This window comes from Dysidea avara, chromosome 3 (assembly GCF_963678975.1).
Source record: "Dysidea avara chromosome 3, odDysAvar1.4, whole genome shotgun sequence".
Lineage (NCBI taxonomy): Eukaryota > Metazoa > Porifera > Demospongiae > Dictyoceratida > Dysideidae > Dysidea > Dysidea avara.
In genome coordinates, this window is record NC_089274.1 from 39244138 (window position 1) to 39262912 (window position 18775).

Here is an 18775-nt window from a genome sequence, read left to right on the forward strand (position 1 = left end):
AGAGAGATCAGCTACAAATAAATCACCCTGTGGAGAGTTCAGCAGATCAGCTAGAAACAAGACACATGTAGAGAGTTCAAATGCAAACAAGTCACACCGTAGAGAGTTTAGCTACAAACAAATCACCCTGTGGAGAGTTCAGCTACAAACAAGTCACCTAGTAGAGAGTTCAGTGACATATAGGTCACTCTGTAGGGAGTTCAGCTATAAACAAATCATCCTGCAGAAAGTTCACTTACAAGCAAGTCACCCAGTAGAGACTTTAGCTACAAACAAATCACCTTAGAGAAATCAGCTATGAACAAAGTACCCAGTAGAATTCAGTTACAAACCACCCTGTGGCTACTAACAAGCCATCGTGCAGAGAGATCAACTACAAACAAATCACTCTATGAAGAGTTTGACTACAAATAAATCACCCTGTGAAGAGTTCAGTTACAAACAAATCACCCTTCAGTTATATACAAACAAATTGCCCACTACACACAAATAACCCAGTAGAGCATTCAGCTAAAAACAAGTTACCTTTAGAGAGTTCCGCTATAAACAAGCTACCCCATAGAAAGTTCAGCTACAAACAAATCACCCTGTAGAAAGTTCACCTTAATCTAGTCACCCGGTAGAGAATTCAGCTACAAACTGAACTCACCTGTAGAGAGTTCAGCTATTTTTGTATCTAACAAAGTTATGTAGTAGATTAAAGTAACTACCGCAGGCAGGGAAAGTTACGCGTAGGAAAAGTTTCGCGAATTTTGCAATTGCAGTAGCTATCGTGAAACTTTTACGCTGGTTAGCTTCTACATGGTTGTATTTGTACAGTAATAAATTAGTATGCAAAATCAGCACCACGAAACTTTTACGCCGGTATACAAAGTAGAGTGCAATTCGTGAAACTTTTCCCAAGCGTAACTATCCCCGCCTACGGTATCAAGACACACAGTAGTGTGTCGTGCAGCCCAAGAAGCTGGCGCGCCATACCATGAGTGTATTGACAGGAAGAAAGAAAACACGATCTTTACACTTATGTAGCTCTGTCTGATTGGAACCAAATTTGCTACAGAAGTGCCGGCCAGGTAGCGGAGTCTACATACCAAAGTTGAAAAAATCGCTCCAGACATTTCTGAGATACAAGTAACCAAAATTTCATTTTAATTCTTCATTTTTTCTTCTTCATTTTGCACACCTTGCAAAATCTGCCATAAAACACGAATGTATGCTCCCATTGGGCTGAAATTTGGCAGTACCAAGTTTAGTAGGATTCCATTCATGGAGTTATGACTGATTATTCAAATAAAATAAGGTCAAAGGTCTGAAGGAATGAGCTGAAAATTGCTATGTAGATGGAGTAACCATCATAGGAATGCCTTTTTGTAGTTTGAAAAGAATCAAGATAAAGACTATGGAGATATGACACAAAACCCAATCTATTAGTTTCACGCTTACCAGGCAAACCGCTTAGAACAATGAACTGAAAATTGGTATGTAGCTGGAATAATCATCATAGAAAGTCCTTGCAGTAGTACAGTAGAATTGGATTGCAAACCACTTAGTTGTGATTCGAAAGCGAACTATGTTAGAGTCCCCAATGAAAAAAATTGACTTTCACCAAACAATTTCTTTACTACTGCAGGATACTTAGCTTGTTGTACTGATATTTGAACCACTACAAATCAGAAGCCGCGAGTCTTTAGATTGAGAAATCGGCCCATCCTATTTTTGCATATTGCGTGATTTGTAGTAAAAACATGAAATTGTAAGTGCAGTTTCTTGCAAAAGATTGAGTCGAACTTTCTTATTAGCTGTATGTTATCTTAAGTTGTTGTGCTGTGCAAACATGCATGGTAATGGATAAACATCTAGCTGGGTGGCTTACAATGGCTCATTTTTGTGTCTGAAAAATCATGAAAAATGTGCTCTGGCTCCTACCATGAGAGAAGCCAGATCTTCCTCACAGCATGGTCATGCAACTGGATGTTCCCTCAGTCTATAATGCAAGTTTAAAAAGAATCCTAAACTGTATGCTATCTGGCTGGTGACGACGAAATATTATGGTGATTTTATGAAAAATAATGCAGCCCACTGCTTGTACAATTGAAACTACTTTACTAATTATGGGTTAATGTTGCAACTAACTACTTACACTTTAAATATATCAAACTGGATGACACGAAGCTGCAGCTACTTTGGTGGTAGAGATCGCCACGTCCCAAATTGGCGATAAAATATTTCAATATCACCAGCCAGATAGCATACATCCTTGGATTCCTTCCATCTTTGCAGTATAGACTAAGTAAGCATCCAACTGTGTCACCATGTGGTGAGGAAGATCTGGCTTCTCTCGTCGGAGATGGTATAGTTCATTCAAAACAATTTTTTTACAATGCTGTTTTGAAGAAAGCAACTTTGTGCAAACAATGCAGCCAGACATTTGTCAATAACTATGCACATTTGCAGAGAATAGCAAGCCTAGATAACACCTAGCAAATAAAAAAGCTCAAACTATTTCTTTGACAGTAGCTAGAAACCGGGGCTAGAAACTGACCAAGCTAGGCCTAGGTCAGATTCTAGCTACTGTCAAAGATATGGTTTGAGCTTTTTATTTGCTAGGTGTTATCTAGGCTTGCTATGCTCTGCAAACTTGCATAGTTATTGACAAATGTCTGGCTGTATTGCTTGCACAAGGTTGCTTTCTTCAAAACAGCTTCATAAAAATTGTTTTGAATGCACTACCATCTACGACAAGAGAAGCCAGATCTTCCTCACCACATGGTGACACAGTTGGATGCTTACTTAGTCTATACTGCAAAGATGGAAGGAATCCAAGGATGTATGCTATCTGGCTGGTGATATTGAAATATTTTATCGCCAATATGGGACATCGGCGATCTCTGCCACCAAAGCAGCTGCAGCTTCGTGTCATCCGGTTTGATATATTTAAAGTGTAAGTGGTTAGTTGCAACATTAACCCATAATTAGTAAAGTAGTTTCAATTGCACAAGCAGTGGGCTGCATTATTTTTCGTAAAATCACCGTAATATTTTGTCGTCACCAGCCAGATAGCGTACAGTTTAGGATTCTTTTCAAACTTGCATTATAGACCGAGGGAGCATCCAGTTGCATGACCATGCTGTGATGAAGATCTGGCTTCTCTCGTGGTAGGAGCCAGAGCAATTCAAACCCAATTTCATGATTTTGCAGACACAAAAACGAGCCATTGTAAGCCACCCAGCTAGAAGTTTACCATTACTATGCATATTTACACAGCACAACAACTTAAGATAACATACAGCTAATAAGAAAGTTCAACTCAGTCCTTTGCAAGAAGCTGCACTTACAATTCCATGTTTTTACTGCAAATCACGCAATACGCGAAAATATGATGTGCCGATTTCTCAATCTAAAAGACTCGCGGCTTCTAATTTGTAGTGGTTCAAATATCAGGACAACAAGCTAAATATCCTGCAGTAGTAAGGAAATTATTTGGTGAAAGTCGATTTTTTCATTGGGGATCCTAACTATGTGTAGCAAAAGCGAGATCAAGATACTCTAATAGAACAGTCACCCTAATAGAGCATTCAACTGCCGAGATACTCTAATAAAACAGTCACCATGCAGCTACAGATAAATCACTCTAACAATTCAGGCCATTACAAGTCACCCTTTAGGGTGATTAGCTTGAAACCAATTCCCCTGTAGAGAGTTCAGCCACAAACAAATCACCTTGTACAGAGTTCAGCTACAAGCAATTAAGTCACCCTGTGGAGAGCTCAGCTAAAAACAAATCACCCTGTAGAGAGTTCAGCTAGAGAAAACTCACCCTGTAGATATTAGCTACAAACAAGTCACCCTAGTGATATCAGATAAAAACAATTCACCCTGTAGAAAGATCAGCTACGAACAAGTCACCCTGTAGAGAGTTCAGATAAAAACAAACCACCCTAGAAAGTTCAGCCACAAACAAATTACCCTGTAGAGAGTTCAGCTACAAACAAATTACCCTGTAGATAATTCAGCTAGAAACAAGTCACCTTGTAGAGAGATCAGCTAGAAACAAAACCACTCTGTAGAGAGTGCAGTTACAAACAGATCACCCTGTAAAACTTCAACTACAAACAGTTATCCCTGTAGAGAGCTCAGCTAGAAACAAGTCACCCCATAGAGAGAATCCTGTAGAGATTTCAGCTGCAAGCAAATCAAGTTCAGCTGCAAGCAACTGACCCTGTAGAGAGTTCAGCTACATTTCAAGTCACCTAGTAGAGAGATCAGCTGCAAACAAGTTATCCTGTAGGGAATGATTTGCATGTCAATTGTATATTTGCTGATAAATCAAAAATAGTTAAAGTATTAAAAATCTGCTTTAAAACTTTTTCTTCTTCCTGTGGTAAAGAAAAAAGATAGGTTAAAGAAGCCCCTAATCCAAAACAGCCAAGCTGTTTTTGGCACCAACTTCATCACCTGAATTGTCATTATTAAAATTTTTATCATTAAGCCACCACCACAACCATTTCTTGGCTGCCACCTTGGATTTCACATCTTTTTTCACCATAGCCGTTTTGGTGGGGCGCACTCTATTTTACAGCTTGGCTGTTTTGGATTAGAAAGACACACGGTAGTGTGTTGTGTGGCCAAATTGCTATAAAATGCAAACATATAACTCGATACAAATGAAGAGCGTGTAACGGTGGATTCACATACCAAGTCTGTCATGAATCTGAGAAATGTCCAAGGAGTTATGAGCGTTTATTCACGTAAAAAAAGATCTAACTTCTGTCATGGCTACAGGGTAAACCAAGTTAGGAATAGCATAAAAATTGGTGTATAGATAGGTTGATCATCGTAGCGGTGCCTTTTGATAGTTGAATAGCAATAGAGTTACAGCTACAAAGTTATAAAGCAAAAACCAAAAAAGTGTAAAATTGCGGGATTGAGATACTCTAATAGAGCAGTCACCACAGGATTAAAAAAAGTGAAAAATGTCAAAAAAAACTTACCAGAGGGTTTCCATACCTAACTCCAGCAACTGAACCACTACTATCTTGGCTGGTCGCTTCACTTAATTTCTGCTTTATGCTAGTTAAAATCTGCTTATAATTAATTAAGTGTTTGTAATTTCATAGATCTAGCTACCAATAGAAGTACTAGATTGTTCTAGAACATTCTATGTATGTTCTATTAGAAGTCCTTAAAAATGTGCACTCTATTAAGACACATGATAGTGCGCCGTGCGGCCCAAGAAGCCGGCACGCCACACTGTGGGTATATTGACAGGAAGAAAGAAAATGTCATTTTTCATACTTTTGTATCTCAGTGATCCCTTATCCAATTGGAACCACAATTGCTACAGAGTTGCCCGCCAGCTAGGAGAGTCTACATTTCAAATTTGAAGGAAATCGCTCCAGCCATTTCCGAGATACGAGCTGCCAAAGTTTCAATTTTTTTCTTTGTCTTTTTGCACACTTGCAAAAATTGCTATAAAATGCAAATGCGTACTCCGATTGCCTTGAACTTTGGCACACAGAACAGAAGTCCAAAGGCGAATCCTTGTATCACATTTGGTGGAAATGCGATGAATAGTTCAGGAGTTATGACCAATTATTCGCATAAAACAAGATCGATTTGTTGTCACGCTTACAGGGTAAACCGCTTCATGGAATGAGTTAACAATTGCTATGTAGATGGAGTAACCACCGTAGGAGTGCCTTTTGGTGGTTTGAAAGGAATCGAGATAAAGACTATGAAGATATGACACAAAACCTGTGTCACAATTACGTGGTTGATTTTTATGAATAAAAAAGTATAAATTTTCACGCCTACTAGGCAAACCGCTTAGAGCAATGAGCTGAAAATCGGTGTATAGCTGCAATAATCTTCATAAAAAGTCCCTGTAGTAGTACAGAAGAATCGGAGTACAAACCACTGAGTTCGCCACTGAGTTATGATTCAAAAGCCAACTCCATGTAGCAAATGGGAGATCGAAATACTCTAATAGAACAGTCACCCTAATAGAGCATTCAGCTAATTTATTTACTCCATTATAGAATTCTATTACATTGTAAGTTATTCTGTAGGGAGTTCAGCTGCAAACAGTTAATCTTATAGACAGTTCAGCAACAAGCAAGTCACCCATAGAGAGTTCAGCTACAAATATATTGCTGTAGTGATTCAGAAGAATCAGAACATTACAAGTCACACTGAAGAGAGTTCAGCTATAAACAAGCCATGCACCTTGTAGAGAGTTCGGCTACACTCTCTAGAGAATTCAGCTACAAACAAGTCACTGTGGAGAGAGTTCAACTACATGTAGAGAGTTCACTTACAAGCAAATCTACCTGTAGAGATATCAGTTACAACAAATCACCCCCTGTAGAGAGATCAGATCACCCTGTAGAGAGTTCAGCTACAAACAAATCACCCTGTAGAAAGTTCAGGTATAACAAAATCACCCTGTAGATAGTTTCGATACAAACAAATCACCCTGTAGAGAGTTCAGCAAGATAAAAGTCACCCTGCAGAGAGATCAGGTCACCCTATAGAGAGGTCGGCTAGAAGAAGTCACCTTGTAGAGAGTTCAGCTACAAAGAACCCACTCTGTAGAGATTTCAGCTAGAAAGAAGTTACCCTATAGAGAGATCAGCTAGACATAAGTCATCCTGTAAAGAATTCAGCTACAAACAAATCACCCTGTAGAGCTTTCAGCTACAAACAGATCATCCTGTAGATAGTTCAGCTATAGATACAAGTCACCTTGTAGTAGGAGAAGTCACCTTGTAGAGAGATCGGTTAGAAACAAGTCACCTTGTAGAGACCAGCTACAAAGAAACCGTCGTGTAGAGAGTTCAGCTACAAACAAATCACCCTGTAGAGAGTTCAGCTATGGACAGATCACCCTGTAGAGAGTTCAGCTATACAAATCACCCTGTAGAGAGATAGCTAGAAGAAGTCACCGTCTAGAGAGATCAGGTAGAAGCAAGTCACCTTGTAGAGAGTTCAGCTACAAAGTAACCATCCTGTATAGAGTTCAGCTGCAAACAAATCACCCTGTAGAGTGTTCAGCTAGATAAAAGTCACCCTACAGAGAGATCAGTTAAAAGAAGTCACCTTGTAGAGAGTTCAGCTACAAAGAACCCACTCTGTAAAGAGTTCAGCTATAAACAAGTTGCCCTATAGAGAGATCAGCTAGAAACAAGTCACCTTGTAGAGATTTCAGTTACAAACAGATCATCCTGTAGATAGTAAGGCTGCACCGATTCTAGTATCGGTATCGGTATCGGGCCGATACTGCTGTTTTCATGAAGTATCGGAATCGGCCATTATATTGTTGCAGATACCGATTCTTATCACGTGCGAGAATAAAATAACGTTTGTGTGTACTTGCTTATTTTACTAGCACAGTGGACGCCTAAAAGCATCAAGTGTAGCACTAATAACTACCAGCAAAATTACTGATCTATGCTGAAACCTACATGTGTTTACTGAAAAAAGATCGATATACTCTAATAGAACAGTCAATAACTCTAATAGAGCAATCAGGTAGCTAGAAGTACTTAGAATATTTTGTGATTTTGCAAGCACCGTTATGATATTATCTATACTTCTCCAGAGGAGTACTGGAATATCCACTGGTTTGCATTTCAGTGACTTCCTTCTTTGTAAATCTTGATTGGCCATTTCATTATAAACATGAACCATACTGAAAACGCGTACAAGAATACCACTATATAATAAATGTGTGAACTATGAAGGAGCTACTTTAAGGTACTTGGTATCGGTATTTGTACTTGCAGATACTTCCCAGCTGAGTACTTGGTACTTGAGGTATCGGTAAAAAATGGAATCGGTGCAGCCCTAGTAGATAGTTCAGCTAGATACAAGTTGCCCTGTAGAGAGATCAGCTAGAGGAAGTCATCTTGTAGAGAGATCAGCTAGAAACAAGTCACCTTGTAGAGAGTTCAGTGACAAAGAAACCATCCTGTAGAGAGTTCAGCTACAAACAAATCAACCTGTAGAAAGTTCAGCTACATTTCAAGTCCCTTAGTGGAGAGATTAGCTGCAAACAAGTTATCCAGTAGGGAATAATAGACATGTAATAAATATATGTATATAATTTGTATAATTACTGATAAAATCAAAAACAGTTGAAGTATTAAAAATCTGCTTTGTCTTTTTATTCTTCCTGTGGTAAAGAAAAAAGGATATGTTAAAAAAAACCCAAAGTCCGCCTATGGCCGACTTTGGGGTATACAAGTACAAAAAGAAGTGATATCTAATCAAAAACAGCTAAGCTGTAAAAAAAAGTGTGGCCCCTAAAAAGGCCATGGTGAAAAAAGATGTGAAATCCAAGGTGGCGGCCAAGAAATGGCTGTGATGGTAGGTTAATGGTAAAAATTTTAATAATGACAATTCAGGTGAATTTGGTGCCGAACACAAATTCACATGAATTGTCATTATTAAAATTTTTACCATTAACTTACAATCACAGCCATTTCTTGGCTGCCACCTTGGATTTCACATCTTTTTTCACCAAGGCCATTTTAGGGGCCGCACTTTTTTTACAGCTTGGCTGTTTTTGATTAGATTAGAGTATTACCAAAATATTATCAAATATTGAAGTAAATCGTGCAATGCAATACATTTATAAGTCTGTCTTCAATAATCATCATTGTGTCTGCATAGGAAAGAAATGTGAGTAAAAATAAATCTCAAAGTCAGCCATAGGCTGGTTTTGGGGCCTTATAAAGTACAAAAAGAAGTGAAATCCACACAAAAACAGCCAAGCTGTGAAAAATGATGCGGCCTTAAAAAGCCTGGGTGAAAAAAGTTGTGAAATCAAAGGTGGTGGCCAAGAAATGGCTGCAATGATGTTAATGCTAATAAATTAAAACAATGCACACCATTTTAGAAAAATTATTTTCATTGCAGCCATTTCTTGACCACCACCTTTGATTTTACAACCTTTTTCACCCAGGCTTTTAAGGCTGCACCATTTTTTTCACAGCTAGGCTGTTTTTGTGTGGATTTCACTTCTTTTTGTACTTTATAAGGCCCCAAAACCAGCCTATGGCTAACTTTGGGGTTTGTTTTTATTCACATTCTTCTTTTCTATAGCGTAAGTCGCCAATTATCGGCAGGCACCAATTATCGGCACTTGTAAACTATAGAGGCTACAGGGTATATGGAGGCTACCAAGTTCTACAATGGGCTGTTATATCTTCTAAAACATTTCTTAGAATCATTTTTATTTTGTGATTATTGTTGTTAAAGCCCCATACAAGCTATGCTGGTTAAGCATGAAATTGCGTAAAAATAAATTTAGCTATGTATATTGGAAACCAGTATGCTTTTATGTCTAACCTGAATATCTCTTGAACGGCTGGCCTCATCTTCATAAAACTTCTGTGAAACAAAGTTATCCAAGGACTGCACCTCCCATAAAACTTTCACAAAGAACCGACAAGGTATCATGGAGTTACACACAAAATCGCACATTGTGCTGATAATTGGTCGAGCACAAAAGTACAGTTGCCATTATAGGTACCCCATGCCAATAATTGGCACACAATAGGCATCACGATTTTCCTTGTAACAAGATGTTCACTCACGTGAGATAATTAAAATTTGGTGCGCTAAGAGACGAAGGACTGCTCTGTTAAATAGTTCAAACCAGAAGTTCATATGCCATTGAATTAAGGAATTACAATTGTGTGATGAAATGGTGCCGATAATTGATGATTATTGAAGACAGACTTATAACTGTATTGTATATCAAGACACACGGTAGTGTGTCGTGCGGCCCAAGAAGCCGGCGCGCAACCCCGTGAGTATATTGACAGGAAGAAAGAAAACGCAATTTTCGCACCTTCGTAGCTCTGTGCTGCCTTGATGAAATAAGACAAATTTTGCTGTGTACATTCCCTCCAACTTCAGTACTCCACATTCCAAATTTGAGCGAAATCGCTTCAGGAATTCCTGAGATATGCGACTTCAAAAATTGGCTTAGTTTCTTCGTTTTCTTCTTATTTTTCTTCCTCTTTTCGCACACTTACAAAAACTGCTATAAAACGCGAACGCGTTATCCGATTGCCTTGAAATTTGGCACACAGAAGGGGGGTATAAAGGCGCATCTCGGTACCAACTTTGGCTGGAATACCATAAACAGGCAAAGAGTTATGAGCGATTATGCACGAAAAATAACACCAATATTTTGTCACGCCTACAGGGTAAACCGCGTATGGGAAGAAGCTGAAAATCGGTGGGTGAATAGGTTAACTATCGAACCTCAAACTTTTTGTGGTTTGAAAGAAATCGAGCTAAAAACCAGGAAGATACAGCGAAAAAATCAACAGTGTGTAACAATTACGCAATCGAGATTAGCTAATAAAAAAACGACTGCTTGCCACGCCTACCAGATAAACCGCTTGGGATAATGCTTTGAAAATCGCTGTACAGATGGAGTTATCATCTTAGAAAGGATCTTCAATGGTGTAGAAGAATCAGACTTAAAGTCACGGAGTTATAACACGAAATCCAACTTGGTGTGGCAAGTGCGAGATCGAGATACTCTAATAGAGCAGTCATCCTAATAGAGCAGTCACCCTGAACAGAATTCAAGAGATCAGTTAGAAATAAGTAACCTGTATAGAGATCAGCTACAAACAAATCACCCTGTAGAGAGTTCAGCTACAAACAATTCACCCTGTTCAGACATCAGTTAGAAGAAGTTTTCTTGTAGAGAGTTCAGTTACAAACAAATCACCCTGTTGAAAGATCAGCTAGAAGATGTCACCTTGTAGATAGTTCAGTTACAAAGAAACCACCATGTAGAGAATTCAGCTACAAACTAGTGACCCTGTAGATACATCAGCTAGAAGAAGTTACCTTGTAGAGAGTTCAGCTACAAAGAAACCATTCTGTAAAGAGCTCAGCTGCAAACAAATCACCTATACAGAATTCAGCTACAAACAAATCACCCTGTAGAGAGATCAGCTAGAAGAAGTTACCTTGTAGACAGTTCAGCTACAAACAAATCATCCTGTAGAAAGATCAGCTAGAAGAAGTTACCTTGTAGATAGTTCAGCTACAAACAATTCACCCTGTACAGAGCTCAGTTAAAAGAGGTTTCCTTGTAGAGAGTTCAGCTACAGACAAATCACCCTCTAGAGAGATCAGTTAGAAGAAGTTACCTTGTAGATCGTTCAGCTACAAACAATTCACCCTGTAAAGAGATCAGCTAGAAGAAGTTACCTTGTAGAGAGTTCAGCTACAAAGAAACCATCATGTAGAGAATTCAGCCGCAAACAAATCACGTGTAGAGAGTTCTGCTACAAACAAATCACCCTGTAGAATGATCAGCTAGAAGAAATCACCTTGTAGAGAGTTCAGCTTCAAAGAAACAATCATGTGAGAGTTCAGGTACAAACAAATTGTCCTGTAGAGAGATCAGCTAGAAGAAGTTACCTTGTAGAGAGTTCAGCTACAAAGAAACCATCATGTAGATAGTTCAGGTACAAACAAATCACCCTGTAGAAAGATCAGCTATAGAAGAAATCACCTTGTAGAGAGTTCAGCTACAAAGAAACTATCATGTAGAGAGTTCAACTACAAACAAATAAACCTATAGAAAGATCAGCTATAGAAGAAATCACCTTGTAGAGAGTTCAGCTACAAAGAAACCATCATGTAGAGAGTTCAGCTACAAACAAATCGGCCTGTAGAGAGATCAGCTAGAAGAAATTACCTTGTAGAGAGTTCAGCTACAAAGAAACCATCATGTAGAGAGTTCAGCTGCAAACAAATCGCCTGTTGAGAGTTAAGCTACAAACAAATCTCCCTGTAGAGAGATCAGCTAGAAGAAGTCACCTTGCAGGGAGTTCAGTTACAAAGAAATAAACCATGTAGAGAGTTCAGCTGCAAACAAATCACCTGTAGAGAGTTCAGCTAGATACAAGTCACCCTGTAGAGAGATCAGCTAGAAACAAGTCACCTTGTAGAGAGTTCAGCTAGAAGAAGTCACATTGTAGAGAGTTCAGCTACAAAGAAACTACCATGTAGAGAGTTCAGCTGCCCCTGTAGAGAACTCAGCTACAAACAAATCGCCCTGTAGAAAGATTAGCTAGAAGAAGTTACCTTATAGGGAGTTCAGCTACGAACAGATCACCCTGTAGAGAGTTCAGCTACAAACAAATCACCCTGTAGAGAGTTCAGTTACAAAGAAACCACCATGTAAAGAGTTCAGCTACAAAAAAATCAATCACCCTGTAGAAAGATCAGCTAGAAGAAGTTACCTTGTAGAGAGTTCAGCTACAAAGAAACCACCATGTAGAGAGTTCAGCTGCAAATAAATCACCCTGTATAGAATTCAGCTACAAACAAATCACCCTGTAGAAAGATCAGCTAGAAGAAGTTACCTTGTAGAGAATTCAGCTACAAAGAAACCACCATGTAGAGAGTTCAGCTGCAAAAAACTCAATCACCCTGTAGAAAGATCGGCTAGAACAAGTTACCTTGTAGAGAGTTCAGCTACAAAGAAACCACCATGTAAAGAGTTCAGCTGCAAAAAACTCAATCACCCTGTAGAAAGATCGGCTAGAAGAAGTTACGTTGTAGAGAGTTCAGCTACAAAGAAACCACCATGTAGAGAGTTCAGCTGCAAACAAATCACCTGTAGAGAGTTCAGCTAGAAACAAGTCACCCTGTAGAGAGATCAGCTAGAAACAAGTCACCCTGTAGAGAGTTCAGCTAGAAGAAGTCACATTGTAGAGAGTTCAGCTACAAAGAAACTACCATGTAGAGAGTTCAGCTGCAAACAAATCACCCTGTAGAGAACTCAGCTACAAACAAATCGCCCTGTAGAAAGATTAGCTAGAAGAAGTTACCTTATAGGGAGTTCAGCTACGAACAGATCACCCTGTAGAGAGTTCAGCTACAAACAAATCACCCTGTAGAGAGTTCAGTTACAAAGAAACCACCATGTAGAGAGTTCAGCTGCAAAAAAATCAATCACTCTGTAGAGAGTTCAGCTAGAAGAAGTCACCTTGTAGAGAGTTAAGCTGCACATAAATCACCCTGTAGAGAATTCAGCTACAAACAAATCACCCTGTAGAAAGATCAGCTAGAAGAAGTTACCTTGTAGAGAGTTCAGCTACAAAGAAACCACCATGTAGAGAGTTCAGCTGCAAACAAATCACCTGTAGAGAGTTCAGCTAAAAATAAGTCACCCTGTAGAGAGATCAGCTAAAAACAAGTCACCCTGTAGAGAGTTCAGCTAGAAGAAGTCACATTGTAGAGAGTTCAGCTACAAAGAAACTACCACATAGAGAGTTCAGCTGCAAACAAATCACCCTGTAGAGAACTCAACTACAAACAAATCGCCCTGTAGAAAGATCAGCTAGAAGAAGTTACCTTGTAGGGATTTCAGCTACAAACAAATCACCCTGTAGAGAGTTCAGCTACAAAGAAATCATCATGTAGAGAGTTCAGCTGCAAACAAATCATCCTGTAGAGAGTTCAGCTAGAAGAAGTCACCTTTTAGAGAGTTCAGCTACAAAGCAACCACCATGTAAAGAGTTCAGCTACAAAAAAATCAATCACCCAGTAGAAAGATCAGCTAGAAGAAGTTACCTTGTAGAGAGTTCAGCTACAAAGAAACCACCATGTAGAGAGTTCAGCTGCAAATAAATCACCCTGTATAGAATTCAGCTACAAACAAATCACCCTGTAGAAAGATCAGCTAGAAGAAGTTACCTTGTAGAGAGTTCAGCTACAAAGAAACCACCATATAAAGAGTTCAGCTGCAAAAAACTCAATCACCCTGTAGAAAGATCGGCTAGAAGAAGTTACCTTGTAGAGAGTTCAGCTACAAAGAAACCACCATGTAGAGAGTTCAGCTGCAAACAAATCACCTGTAGAGAGTTCAGCTAGAAACAAGTAACCCTGTAGAGAGTTCAGCTAGACGAAGTCACATTGTAGAGAGTTCAGCTACAATGAAACTCCCATGTAGAGCGTTCAGCTGCAAACAAATCACCCTGTAGAGAACTCAGCTACAAACAAATGTGCAGTTTAAAAAGATCAGCTAGAAGAAGTTACCTTGTAGAGAGTTCAGCTATAACGAAACCACCATGTAGAGAGTTCAGCTACAAACAAATCACCAGTAGAGAGTTCAGCTAGAAACAAGTCACCCTGTAGAGAGATCAGCTAGAAACAAGTCACCTTGTAGAGAGTTCAGCTAGAAGAAGTCACATTGTAGAGAGTTCAGCTACAAAGAAACTACCATGTAGAGAGTTCAGCTACAAACAAATCACCCTGTAGAAAGTTCAGCTATGAACAGATCACCCTGTAGAGAGATCAGCTAGAAACAAGTCACCCTGTAGAGAGTTCAGCTAGAAGAAATTACCTTGTAGAGAGTTCAGCTACAAAGAAACCACCATTTAGAGAGTTCAGCTGCAAACAAATCACCCAGTAGAAAGTTCAGCTATGAACAGATCACCCTGTTGAGAGTTCAGTTAGAAACAAGGAATCCTGTAGAGAGATCACCTAGAAGTATCGCCTTGTAGAGAGTTCAGCTACAAACAAATCACCTGTAGAGAGATCAGCTACACACAAATCACCCTGTAGAGAGATCAGCTAGAAGAAGGCACCTTGTAGAGAGTTCAGCTATAAAGAAACCACCATGTAGAGAATTCAGCTGCAAACAAACACCCTGTAGAGAACTCAGCTACAAACAAATCGCCTTGTAGAAAGATCAGCTAGAAGAAGTTACCTTGTAGGGATTTCAGCTACAAATAAATCACCCTGTAGAGAGTTCAGCTACAAAGAAACCATTCTGTAAAGAGCTCAGCTGCAAACAAATCACCTGTACAGAATTCAGCTGCAAAGAAACCACCATGTAGAGAGTTCAGCTGCAAAGAAATCACCCTGTAGAAAATTCTGTCAGAAACAAATTGCCCTGTAGAAAGATCAGTTAGAAGAAGTTACCTTTTAGAGAGTTTAGCTACAAAGAAACCATTCTGTAAAGAGCTCAGCTGCAAACAAATCACTTATACAGAATTCAGCTACAAATGCATCACCCTGTAGAGAGATCAGCTAGAAGAAGTTACCTTGTAGATCGTTCAGCTACAAACAATTCACCCTGTAGAGAGAGCAATTAGAAGAAGAGAGTGTTCAGTTACAAAGAAACCACCATGTAGATTTCTGTAATCAATATATGTGACCGGATTTGCGAAAAGGAGTCTTCCACACACATCCAATTCCGTAAACATTGGAGACCATAACTCAGTGTTCAAGTAACATATTAACCTGCAAATTTCACCATGTATTCAGCTATAGTGGTGCTCACCACTGCCCAAATGTCAAGGCAATAGCTCTTTCCAATCTGAAGTTATCAATTGTCAAAGTTGGCAAATTGGATGTGTGTGGAAGACCCCTTTTCGTAAATCCGGTCACATATGTATTATATAGTACATTTACTGATAAAATATTTAAAGTACATCTACTTCATCTTTTCTTCTTCCTGTAGTAAAGAAAAAAAACATAGGTTAAAAAAGTCCCAAAACTGGCCATAGGCCGGCTTTGGGGTATAGAAATACAAAAAGAAATGAAATCTAATCCAAAACAGCCAAGCTGTAAATAAAGTGTGCGGCCCTCAGAAAGGCTATGGTGAAAAAAGATGTGAAATCCAAGGTGGCGGCCAAGAAATGGCTGTGATGGTAGGTTAATGGTAAAAATTTTAATAATGACAATTTAGGTAAATTTTGTGAAGCGGCACAAAAATTCACCTAAATTGTTGTTATTAAAATTTTTACCATTAACCTACCATCACAGCCATTTCTTGGCCGCCACCTTGGATTTCACATCTTTTTTCACCATAGCCTTTCTGAGGGCCGCACACTTTTTTTACAGCTTGGCTGTTTTGGATTAGATAGCTTTAGCATGGGTGTTCAAAGGCGCCGCTCAGGGTTTAACTCTGGGAAATATCTAGATATTACCCAGGCCATATCATGGGAACGCGGTTTTCTCATGGCTTTGATGCTCAACCAATTCAAAGATACGAAATGCTTTGACTTGTATTATTGAGCGACATGGAGCATTTTATTGTGGGTTTTAGTTTACACATTAGGCAAGGCTCAGTGTAGTTGCTAAGTTTAGATGATTTGATAGTCACTAAACTACATCCTAAGACAAATGATCTGTAAGGCGATCTCTTGGGTGAGGCATGGATTCATATTTCTACCCACTGCGTTGGGGGAGAGTGTGTCAGCCATTGAGCAGACCACAAAACAAGACAACTTGGTGAGTAGCTTATACTTAATTTAACGTATTAATTTACTGCCACAATAGCAAAGGTTTAATGTAGCTTTAAAAACTTTACACCCCAAAAATCAATCCCACAATCGAAAGTTCCTGGCATGTGTCGAAACATTATGATGTAGGAATAATGTTCTGAGAGCTATTTGCCCATGTAATTGAAATCACAATCAATCATCAGATGCTAGTGTATTAAACAAATGGGGTGAGTACTCTGTAGTTCTTTCACCTATGTCCTGAGTGATATGATCACTTATATCACAATTGTGTCGGGATTTTGCTGATATATACACTCTTACCCTCAGGCCTGCAGCCCTCAGGATGCGGTTGTACAAATTAACAAAATCACTTACAGCCATGGTATAAACTATTACATAAACATTTATTTATAAGCAGATTTAAACTATAATTTTCATTTATAAAACAGAAATTAAGTGAGGTGATCAGCCAACATAGCAGTTCAGTGGTTAAGGATGTGGGTGTTAGGTATAGAGGTCCGTGGTTTGAACTCTTTTGTGCACCTTTTTTATCCTGCGGCGATTGCTCTATTAAAGTAGGCATTCCAACTAGCTCAATTTTTAAATTTCGGAAAAACATGCTCAATAGATAGTATTGATTGCTGATCTCAGAAATATATAGTTTGTTGGGCTGGAATTGGTTACTTTTGGTATGTACAGTGCTTAAAATTTGAAAAAGATACATTTTCTCTTGGGCTCCCCATACAATTTAATAGAAAAAGTGGCACAATTGAATCAGGAAGCCATCTAGCAACCTGAAACTGCAGTTGCTTCTAACTGCAAGTTTGTATATGTAATGAGAGTAACTTCAGGGTTTGTTGGATCTCAGTGATCTTTGTATGTTTTGTGTGAGTAAATATGTTTCACCTACTGCACACTTGTCAATACAATGGTGTATACCCTTAGGCAAGTGGCTATCTCAAGTAAGTAAAAGATTAAGTTAATGACCTATAAAGGTAAACAACTAAAGTGGAGGTGTCACAGTGATGCAACATATCTAAGGTGGAGTTGTGGTTTCAATTATCGCATTGTTATGCCAACTTTGAAGCGGTTTATACTTTGAGTTGGTGACACAACTATATAAGAAAATTGTCGTGTAGCTGAAAATTGCTAACCCAAGCAAAGCAACTACACACTTTAAAGGAACACCAGTGAATACCTTCCATCCAACAGTATATTTTTTATTAAAGTATTGAAGTACTCTGAATGCATTACAAGGCTATAAAAGATTACAAAACAACATAAAACTTAGATGTAGCATGCATGAAGATTTCCATGATGATTAGTGTATGGAAAAACCCCATTGTGATTTTCATCCTCATTGGAACACAGATGGCGGAACAATCCCAAGTTAAACACATGTCGTTAGTTTGTACCAGAGTTCTATTGGAGAGAATTAAAAGAAAAAAACATATTGGAAACTGGAATGCCTAATTAGAGTATCTCGATCCCACAATTCCATACTTGTTTGGTTTTTGCCTAATAACTTTGTAGCTGTAACTCTATTGCTTTTCAAGCCATCAAAAGACAATGCTACAATGATCAGCCTATGTACACACAAACTTTCAAGTTATTCCCATACTCGGTTTACCGTGTAGCCATGACAGAAATTTGATTTTTACGTGAATAATAGCTCATAACTCCTTGGATATTCATCAGATTCACAGCAAACTTGGTACATGAATGTACCTCTATATGCTCTTCATTAGTACCAGATTGTGGCAATCAAGTTACATGTTTGTGTTTTATAGCAATTTTTACAAAGTGTGCAAAAATAAATGGAAGCATCCGTATCCCCCCTATAGCTTAAGAAGAAATTACTTTGAATGCCCATATCTTGCAAATGGGTGGCACAGTGAAATTTTCTGTGTGGCCTACCCTATCTATAATGCAAAAATCGTGTGCTTTGAAGAAGGAGCCATGGAGTTATGCACAAGTGAAAATGCTGTATTCTTTCTTCCTGTCAATATACCCATGGTGTGGTACACTGGCTCTCTTGGCTACACGACACACTACTATGTGTCTTGATTTTGCACCTGAACATGTGCCCCAACTATCAGTTACTGAAAAGTACAGTGACCGTACACTTTATTTTCAGCCATGTCCAGCCCATTACACAGTGTTGCAAATGAAGAACAATATGAGAAGCATCTCTGAAATCAATTCAGTTACTACCAAATCGTACCAATACAAATATGAAAGTCAGTACGTACAAGGAAGCCACGATGCACTACTGCAAATTAACACAGCAAAATTAAATGTGCAAAGGAGGGCAAATATAATGCATGCATTGTACATAATGCAGTATGTCAAAAGGTACCTGTTGGGCTAAAGCAACATCTGACAGCGAAAAAAATCAAGCCATAGACTTAGCTGTTATTGAATTACGCTTGTCTGAAGACTTTAGTAAATGAGTCAGTAAGACAAAAAATGCTTTATAATTTTGTAACAACCTACTG

The 18775-nt window shown here is 38.7% G+C and overlaps 1 protein-coding gene across 1 annotated transcript in view; it reads left to right on the forward strand.

Annotated features, from left to right (window-relative positions):
• Window positions 1–18775, forward strand: part of LOC136248271 (uncharacterized) — a 132406-nt gene that overhangs the window by 57725 nt on the left and 55906 nt on the right. The gene's annotated exons all lie outside the window — the stretch shown is intronic.